Raw genomic sequence first — 10954 nt, 5'->3', positions numbered from 1 at the left:
TTTGTCATTTCAGAATAGCTTATTAATTTTTAGAGAGAGGAAGGGAGAGGGAGAGAGAGAAACATTGATGTAAGAATTGGCTGCCTCCTGCATGCCCCCCACCAGGGACCAAGCCTGAAACCCAGGCATGTGCCCTGACCAGAAATGGAACCAGCCACCGGTCGGTGAATGGGACGACGCCCAACCAACTGAGCCTCCCTGGCCAGGGCAGTTGGTCTTCAGTTGAGGAAAACTGCCCGTAGGAGATCTGGCCTCCTTCTAAGGCAGCCTGCCCTAAATGGCTGAATTTTCCAGCCCCTTTGCCACAACTAGGACAACTCTAAAGGGACATCCCAGCTCCAGGGTTCCTTATGGGGTCAGGTGAGGCCTCACTGGGCCTACATCCTGGCCCAACTTCTGTCCACAGGTGGAGATCCTAAGAGCGCTTTTTAATAAACCTCCTACAGGCTAATCAGGGTCTCAGAGTCAGCATCCAGTCTGTGACACAAGGTAGGATTTATCAAAAGTAAAATTTCAGAGAATTCTGTTCATTAGTCATTATCTGAACACTAGAGGCCCGATGCATGAAATTCTTGCAAGAGTAGGCCTCCCTTCCCCCGGCTGCTGGCAATGGCTTCCCTCTGGCACCCGGGAACCAGGCTTCCCTCTGGCTGGGACCCAGGCTTCCCTTGCAGCCCTGGCTTCATCCAGAAGGTCGTCTGGAAGGACGTCTGGTCTAATTAGCATATTATGCTTTTATTATTATAGATAGGTATAAAACTGGCCTAGGCTGCAGATAATTTTTTCTACAACCTTTTAAATTGCTGAATGTCTCTACTTTCTTGGACATTCCTAATGCATTTCATAGCATTTGGTTTTTATCAAAAGGTGGATAGTGTATTAAAAATAGTGTATGGGGGGTGGAGCCTCCCGCGGCCGCGGTGCCCGTGGATCGCAAACCTGGAAGACACACGAGGGCGGCCGGGAGTGCGCGCTGGTCTGGTCCGGCCATGCAGAGCCTGGAGTTGGGTCTGGTTCCCGCTCCAGCGAGGGAGCCGAGACTGACCCGCTGGCTGCTGAGAGGCAGTGGGATCTTGGCGCATCTGCTGGCTTTGGGCTTCACCATCTTTCTGACTCTGCTGTCCCGGCCGGGAACCAGTCTTTTCTCCCGGCACCCTGTATTCATGCCCTTGGCTTTCTGCGTCTGCATGGCCGAGGCCATCCTCCTCTTCCCGCCTGAGCACTCCCTGTTCTCCTTCTGCTCCTGAAAGGAAAGGCCCGGATCCGACTGCACTGGGTGGGGCAGAGCCTGGCCCTCCTCTGCGCAGCCCTGGGCCTGGGCGTCATCATCGCCAGCAGGCCCCGCAGCGAGCTGCCCCACCTGGCGCCCTGGCACAGCTGGGTGGGGGCTCTGACGCTGCTGGCCACGGGGGGCCAGGCACTGTGTGGGCTCTGCCTGCTCTTCCCCCGGGGCAGCCAGGGTCTCAAGGGTGGCTCGCCTCAAGCGCTACCATCTGACAGTAGACGGTGGTCCTAGGCATGTACTCCGTGTGGTTCCAGGCCCAGATCAAAGGCGCGGCCTGGTACCTGTGCCTGGCGCTGCCCCTCTATCCAGCCCTGGTGATCGTGCACCAGATCTCCAGCTCCTACTTGCCGAGGAAGAAAACGGAAATATGACTCCCTCCAAACTCTGACTCTAGCTGGCACGCTGACCTTGGACTTCAGTGGTCTGTTTGGTGACCTTCAAGGGCTCCACTCCCAAAGTGGTAGGGTTTTTATACTCTTAGTGGGCTGACGGGTGACTCAGTGGACTGAAATAGGGAAACGTACTAGGTGCAAGTAAAAGGTGATGGGGAAAAAAATAGTGTATGAAGGCCTGGCTGGCGCGTTCAGTGGTTAGAGCATCGACCTAGGTACCGGAGGGTCATGGGTACCATTCCCAGTCAAGGGCACGTACCTGGGTTGCAGGTTCCATCCCCTACCCAGTCGCGGTGCATGCGGGAGGCAACCAGTAGATGTGTCTCTTGCACATTGATGTTCCTCTCTCTTTCTCCATCCTTCTGTCCTCCCTTTCACTCCCCCCAAAAAAATCAATGAAAAAAAAAATCCTCTGGTGGGGATTAACAAACAAACAAAAATATTGTATGAAGAGAGGGAAGGAAGACTTCTGGGGAGCATGATGGTAAAAAATTAAAATGCCAGTTTGTTACATATTGATTAGCTGCCCCATTTTTAAATAATGCCAACCAGTGATATGAAACCATCCTTTTCTCTGAAGATTGTTTTAAAAATTACAGTTTAACCTGATTTCCAATTCAGACGAGAAGCTAAGGTTTACACATCAGAACCGTGGGAGGATGCATAAGTCATTAAAGAGACTTTTGGAGTGGTCAGTCTCAGGTTGGGAGGCCAGCGCAGCCACTTTCCAGCAATGCGACCTTGGGCAGGTCAGTTAATTTTTCTGACCTTTCATTTCCTCATCAGAGAATTGCAGGACTACTGTGCAGATTAAAGAAAGTCTATATAAGGCACTTAGTTGATTCCTAACTCATACTAGACCCTCGATAAAGTGTATGCAAATAATAATCACAATAGCAACTTCATTTGGAAATACAATAACAAATTATTTCAAGTGGCTCCTATATGTACTAAAATTGTATTCTAAAATATGAATGTAAGAATTTAGAGATTATTCTGGAAACTACGGCTTGTATTGGCTCATGCTTTTACAATCATTCTGCTGAAATCATCTCTGTGTCAGCAGTACCAAGACTGTGCTCATGACAGTTGTGTGTGTGTGTGTGTGTGTGTGTGTGCAGTGTTTCAAATAGCATCTTCCCATCCAATGTCCTGAATTGTCATTTCAACAGTTTGCAGTGAAATAAATAAACCATCACTTTCAAAGAATTATTCTATAAACTATAGTTCTAAGAAACTTGACTTCATTTAAAAAATTTTGTGGGTGTTCCATTTGCTAACAAAAAAACATTAGTTCACGTAAGTCAGTTTCTCAAAAAGTGAAACTTTTCCATTAAGTGCTAAAAATTTCACATGGTACCAGGCTTTTAAAGGTTTTTAAAAGAGCACCTGAAAGCATCAATGACACAGTGTATTTTTCCTGTGTGTTCAGAACTACAACAAACCATCTGACAATGTTGTCAGTGCACTGACATTATTATTAAAGGTCCTTACCATTATTTTGGAACATTGAACAATGTGTGTTTGTCTTAGAATCATGTTGGAAAGATCATCCGGTTTCAAGGTTTTCAGGTGCTTTTTTTCTTTTCTTTTCTTTCTTTATTTTTTAAACCAGAAGTGATGTTGGCAAAGACAACGAGTAGAGTAACAAAGCTGATGGTACCTGCGGGAGATAAGTTCTCATGTTATCGTTAACAGTGATAACGGTCTCGAGGTATAGCTAATGTTTTCATACACTTGTTATTTTTAAGCAAAGTACTTGACTAAAATAACTTTCCCCTTTAGAATTTACTTACCTTTTGAGATTTTTAAAAATAATCTGTTATATAAACTTACAATGGATATTTCCATTGTCACTCATACTGGGTCTCTGAATGGTTTGCCTCAAAACAAGAAAAGCTCTATTGGAACGTTATCCATAAAATACCTGAAAGATGAGGGAAATGTGTATCTAGCGATGGACATTACTTTGAATAAAGCACTTTTGATGTTTCTCTTGAAATTATCGTGTTTCTCTCTCAGGACTAAACTGGAAATACAACTAAAATACAGGAAAACCACCCTGGAAAATCAACTGAGGACTAGCTGGAGAAAATCTGGAGAAGCAAGGACAGAAAAATGGAGACGGCATAGAGTCTGGTAGGAAGTGTGAAGATGGAAAGGGCTGGCCAGGCTCCCACAGTAAGCAGCTGAAGGTCCAGAGGGACGTCTCAGCTGGAGGGGCGGGTCCCACTGAGACCTGTGAACTCCAAACCCCAAGCTGGGCTCCCCGGCCCAGAGCACCAGAACTGAGAAAGGTGCCCACATAACATCTGGCTGTGAAAGGCAGCAGGGTTGCTGTCTGCCAGGGAGAGACAGCTGGAAATACAGACACCCTCTTAAAGGGCCAACACAGCCTTTCACCTTGGGCTCTGGCAGGGGGAGGGCAGAGTGGACTGGAGCTGTGTGAGGAGTGTCCAGGATTGGGGGCCCTGGGGGTGGAGCTCAGAGGGCACCCACCTTGGTTTCTTGTGCGGAGTTTTTCCCTCACGCTGTGGAGGACATCTTTCTCCTGCAGACCTTCGCTATCCAGGTGGTTTTGAGAGAAAGGCAGTCGCTACACCCTCGTGGTGATAGAACAGTGGACACCACAGAAGTACAAGGATTGTAAGAAAATACTATGAACACGTATCTGACAACAAATGGGACAACCTGAGCGAAAAGGACAAATTCCTAGAAACATACTATCTTCCAAAACGGAATCAGGAAGAATCAGAAAACCTGAATAGGCCAGTAACTGATGAAACTGAAGCAGTAATAAAAAAACTCCCAACATACAAAAGCCCAGGTCTGGATGGTTTCACAGGGGAGTTTTACTAAACATTCAAAGAAGAACTAACACCTATCCTCCTCACACTATTCCAAAAAATCCAAGAGGAAGGAACACTTCGAAGCTCTTTTATGAGGCCAGCATTATTCTAATTCCAAAATTGTATAAAGATACTACAAAGAAAGACAATGACGGGCCAATATCCCTAATGAACATAGATGCCCAAATCCTCAACAAAATATTAGCAAATCTGATCCAGCAATATATTAAAAAGATCATACACCATGACCAAGTGGGATTGCAAGGCTGGTACAATATTCACAAATCAATATACATGATACATCATATAAACAAATTGAAAGATACAAATCACATGATCATATCAATAGATGCAGAAAAAGCATATGATAAAATCCAGCATCCATTTATGATAAAAACTCTAAGCAAAGGGAATAGGGGGATCATATCTCAACATAATAAAGGCCATATACAACAAACCTACTGTCAACATCATACTTAGAGAAAAAATTTTCCTCTAACAACAGGAACAAGATAGGGATGTCCGCTTTCACCAGTCTTATTCAACATAGTACTGGGAGTCCTAGCCACAGCAATTAGATAAAAAGCAGAAATAAAAGGAGAAAGTAAAGCTCTCATTATTCGCAGATGACATGATATTGTACATAGAAAACCCTAAAGACTCCACCAAAACACTAGATTTAATAGAGGAATTTGGCAATGTAGCAGGATACAAAATCAACTATATACCAATAATGAATTCTCAGAAAGAGAAACTAAATAAACAATCCCATTTACCATAGCAACAAAAAAATTAAGATACCTAGGAATAAACTTAACCAAGGAGATAAAAGACTTGTGCTCAAAAAACTACAGGAATTTGAAAAAAGAGATAGAGGAAAATATAAATAAATGGAAGAGTATACCATGTTCATAGTCTGGTAGAATCAACATCATTAAAATGTCTATACTACTCAAAACAATCTGCAGATTCAATGAAATCCCTATTAAAATACCAACAACATATTTCGCAGATCTAGAACAAATACTCCAAAAATTTATATGGAACCAAAAAGGAACCTGAATAGCCACAACAATCTTGAGAAAAAAGAACAAAGTTGGAGGGATTACAATACCAGATATTAAGTTATATTATAAAGCCACTGTACTCCAAACATCCTGGTACTGGCACAAGAACAGGCATATATATTAATGGAATAGAATGGAGACTCCAGAAATTGACCTAAGCCATTATACTCAATTAATATTTTATCAAGGAGGCAAGAATATACAATGGAGTCAAGACAGTCTATTCAATAAATGGTGTTGGGAAAATTAGACAGATATATGCAAAAAAAATGCAACTAGACTACCAACTTACACCATACACCAGAATAAACTCATAATGAATAAAAGACTTAAATTTAAGGCATGAAATCATAAAAATTCTAGAAGAAACCACAGGCAGGAAATCTCAGACATCTCTCCTAGCAATATGTTTGTGGATACACCTCTTAGGGTAAAGGAAACTAAGGAGAAAAAAACAAATGGAACTACATCAAATAAAAAGCTTCTGCACAGCAAAAGAAACCATCAACAAAATGAAAAGGGAGCCCACTGTATGGGAGAACAAATTGGCAATGATGCATCAGATAAAGGTTTAATATCCAAATTATGTAAGGAACTCATACATCTTAACCAATGAAAGACAAACAATCCAATTAAAAAATTGGCAAAGGACCTAAATACACACTTCTCCAAAGGGGACATACAGAAGGCCAACAGACATATGAAAACATGCTCAAAGTCACTGATCATCTGAGAGATGCAAATTAAAACCACAATGGGGTATCACCTCACACCTGTCAGAATGTCTACCATCAACAAATCAACAAATGACAAGTGCTGGCGAGGATGTGGAGAAAAGGGAATCCTAGTACACTGCTGGTGGGAATGCAGACTGTTGCAGCCATTATGGAATACAGAATGGAGTTTCCTCAAAAAAATTAAATGTGGAACTGCCATTTGACCAGTGATACCATTTCTAGGAATATATCCTAAAAAGCCCAAAATACCAATCAGAAAGAATATGTACATCCCTATGTTCATAGCAGCATTAATTACATTCATAGCAGCATTAATTACAATAGCTAAGGTCTGGAAAAAGCCCAAGTGTCCATCAATGATGAGTGGATAAAAAAAATCTATGATATATTTACATAGTGGAATACTATGCAGCAGCACAAAAGAAGGATCTCTTACCCTTTGAGACAGCATGCATGGTCCTGGAGATAAAAAGAACTTATATACTTATGTGGATAGCCCATGGACACAGGCAATAGTGTGGTGAAATCCTGGAGGTGTGTAGCAATTGGGCCAAGGAGGAGGAAATGGGGTATATCTAACACTGTGAACAATAAAAAATACACATAAAAAGAAAGAAAATTAATTGACCTTCTATGCATGGATTTATTTCTGTGCTCTTATGCTCTTCCATTGATCTATGTGTCTGTCTTTATGACAATACCATACTGTTTTGATTACTATAGCTTTCAATATAGTTTGAAATCAGGAAGTGTGATACTTCCAGCTTTGTTCTTATTTCACAAGACCGCTTTGACTATTATGGAGTCTTTTGTGATTCCACACAAATTTTAGCACTGTTTTTTCTATTTCTGTGAAAAATGACAGTGGCATTTAGATAGAGATTACATTATCTTCATAGATTACTTTTGATTGTATGAACATTTTAATAATAATTCTTCCAATCCATGAATCTTGCATTTTTATAATATTAATTTTTGCAACCATAAATCCAGAATATCTTTCCATTTATTTGTGTACAAATTTAAAAATTTTAAGCCACATTTACTAATTGGACTCTTTATCTTTATATAGTGATCTTTTAAAAAATTAAAAATAAAGCTTTTTTGTTGTAAGGTTTGCTTTGTTTGATATTAAAATAGCTATCCTAGTTGTCTTTGCTTACTTTTTCCTGGTATAGAATTGAAAATAAACATATGTATACCTTATAACCCAGCAGTTCCATTTACAACAGAACTTACACCCAATGAAAATGTATACATATATGAATTTAAAAAGTCTGTACAGAGAATCTTCATAGTAGAATTATCCTATACTATTACTTTGTTAGGAATTTTTATAGTAGCGTTATCCAGTAAAGTGCCAAAAACCCATCAACAGTAAAATGAAAAATAAATTGTGATATATTTATACAATGGTGCATTAAAAAATGAGATACTGTGATACATAACAGAGATTAATCTCAAGACATAATTTTGAAGTGCAAGAAGGCAGACAGAGAATACATACTGTATATTTCACATATAGAAAGTTAAAGAATAGGGGAAAATGAGTCTAAGGTGTTAGAAGTGAAAATATTGAAAACCTTTCAGAATGGGGTAGTGCCTGAGAGAAAACAGAAGAATGGGCTTTTGAAATACTGGTAATATCATTTTTCTTAATTTGGCTACTTGGGTCTATATTTTAAACACTTATTGAGCAATACACTAACTACTGTGTACTTTGCTATGTATTGATACTTCAGTAAGAAGCTTATTTGAAAAAAATAACCTGCATATTCTTGATTCCAGAACTTGATATTAACACATTTAAAATTGGTTTTCAATTTTTTAAATGGCTCAAATTGGCCTTTGTCAGGTACATTCCATTTAACATCTATTGTTTGCCAGAAAGTGTACTAAATATTTTGCATTCACTATCTTATTAAATCATCAAAATAACCCTGTAAGTTAGAAATTAGCTCTATTTTTTACATGAAGAATTAAACTCAGAGAAATGAAGTTTTTGTCCAAGATAACACAACTAGTAGTATAGCAGTGCTACCCTACCCTAACAATAGTTAAAGCTACAAATTAATTTTCAGAAGAAAAGCAGCTTACAAATTGGAGTTGTGGGCATGGAAACATTGATAAGTCATTTAATGTTAGTGTCTTTACTTACTAGCTACAATATAAGTTACATTTGACAGCAGAGAAGTGCTGTTACTTTTGTCCTGAGTTGTTGAGCTCATGTGAATCGAGAGAAAAGTCATAAACAGCCATTGTTAATATTAAATATTTTCTTGAACGTGTTCACCCAAATGCTTTCTAAATAAAATCTTTGAAAAAATAACATTAATTCTCTGTATCTGTTGCTGACCAAAAGAATTCTATCCAATCACTGGGCCTCTGAGGCTGTAATAAATACTTGCCTTACCTTGTTCTTTGATGCCTTACCTAGGGAGGCAATGCCTAACACTAGAAAAGGATTCTCTTTCTAATGTGACACATATTGTCTGACATTACATTAAACAGCTTGAACATACTGTAACCATAATGCACAGTTGTTTTTAAAGTATTCTTAGAATCAGTGAAAGAAATTAATAAATAGAAAGCCGAGTCTTAAGAGAGACCTTCTCATAGTTTTCTCGCTAAGAAAATATAAATTAGCGCTCTCAGCAGGGAAGAAAGCCTAGATTGTGTGGGATTCTTTTGCTAAAGAACCTCCCTCTCAATGTTAATTTAATTTGCATGCACTTCTGGGGGAAGTCATTTATCACCTTACTAAACATCTATACCTTGGATAATATTTATACTTCTATATAAGCTCTTAATAAAATAAATATACTACTATTCCTGGAATACCAATTTAGAAACGGTTAGTAAAGGAAACCAAGGAAAAATTCAGTAAGAGTTTGGTATAATTTCTTCAAGTCATTTTAGAGACTATTTTTATCTGTGTTCCGACCAAAGACTTAGAAAAACAAACATCTGGCGGCATTTATCTTTTCCTTGTGCTGTTTATGATGCTCTCAGCTTCTCTTCTTTGATTCACAAAATGCAAGCTGTTATCAGTACCTGACTCCATTTTCAGTGGTTGTGATGAGATTGGAGAGCTCAGATAACGTAAAAAGAAGACTAAAGCTGATGTGCCTTGCAGATTATGAGCAATAGTACTGACAGTGCAAACCCGCGTGTATGTACATATTCACCTTAGCTCCAGAGTGGATGTGCGTGGCAAATAATTACATCAGAAAGTGAACATCAATTGGGGGTTTCTCTCTTCCCGCAACCAGCGCAGAAAGAGAGAACGTGGGGGTTCATGAAATCTTGAATAGAACGCTACGAGGGCTGAGGAAAATGAATAAAACACAAGACTGAGACAGAAATAGAGAAAGCTGGGCCTGGGTGCGGCGTCTGCCCTCTGATGGAGGGACAGACACAGAGAGAGCACCAGCACTGGAAGCAGTTTATTATATACTGGAATTACAGGAAGTTACATCACATCCAGGTGGGCCTTGAGCTCCACAGCATGAGATCCATCCCCTTAACACTGGGTGGGAGAGTCAGACTGAGCGGCGTCCAAGCTCTTGATTGGGTTCTGCCTTCAGGGCTGGCTTTGCCCTCACTCTGAATTTCAGCTGACGTAATTAGACCCTGTGTTTACTAATGGCCCTCAGCAAACAGCAATCTGCCATCTTGCTGTGGACTGATCCACCCCTACCTAGGACCTGCAGATGGGAGGGTCCTCGGCAGCTTGCCCTCCACCCTTTGTGAGCCCTTGGCTTCATGTTGGTCTCTGCTTGAAGGACAGAAGAATTCGATCTTCACTAGATATCTTCGTGTCTTCGTTTCCATACTGTGTAAATTGTACCCCTCCTCTCCATGATACCCTGAACCAATAGGTCAGACTGTCAAAATTATTTGGATATTTGTGGGGACCCAGACCAAAGTACACCAGACGCTAAAGTCCATTTGCCATATGCATGCACGAAGGCAATGACTCAGCAGTATCACCCTACCTACTGCGCAGGTGCACCCTTGTATAACCCACCTATGGTCCTGTAACACAGATGTCACTAATTGGCACGAAGCCTCTTTTATTTGCATTAGTAGAAAAGGTGCCACTGACCAGCCCGTGATTGGCTGCTTCGTCTGCAATAAAGGATATCCCATACACCTGCAGCTGCTCGTAGCTTTTTCCAATTCCTGGCATCCAAGGAGGTCCAGTCCCTAGCAGAGGAGCTCGGACTCAACAGTATTTCATAGGAAAAAGTGAAGGACAAATATTTGAAGACCGTGGGGACTGCAGATGTTTACTACATAAGGGAACAGCAGAAGATAAAGGGGGCTGTGACTGCTGCCAGCAGCAGCGTGTTAACAGGGAAGAGGGACTCTGACTACTGAGATTCACTGGCAGTGAGACTTTAGGAAGCTACTTAACCACTCGAATTCTCAGTGTCATGCCAATTAGGTGTAAGAATAATCGCCCTGGACACTGCTGCTCAGTGGTTAGAGTGTAGGGCCCACACACCAAAGGGTCATGGGTTTGTTCCTTGTCAAGGGCATGAACCTGGGTTGCAGGTCAATCTTCAGTCCCAGTCGGGGCCTGTGTGGAAGGCAATCAATTCACACATTGATGTTTCTC

The 10954-nt window shown here is 40.9% G+C and overlaps 1 pseudogene across 1 annotated transcript; it reads left to right on the top strand.

Annotated features, from left to right (window-relative positions):
- The first annotated feature begins 989 nt into the window (after positions 1–989).
- On the top strand, positions 990–1656 carry LOC308527231 (putative transmembrane reductase CYB561D1; annotated as a pseudogene). The gene has a single exon. The product of its transcript is annotated as a putative transmembrane reductase CYB561D1 (transcript).
- Positions 1657–10954: the final 9298 nt, after the last annotated feature.

Source organism: Myotis nattereri (genome assembly GCF_964212035.1).
Source record: "Myotis nattereri genome assembly, chromosome: 11".
In the NCBI taxonomy this organism is placed as follows: domain Eukaryota; kingdom Metazoa; phylum Chordata; class Mammalia; order Chiroptera; family Vespertilionidae; genus Myotis; species Myotis nattereri.
The sequence above is the reverse complement of the archived record's forward strand: the minus strand, read 5'-3'. Positions and strand labels throughout refer to the sequence as shown.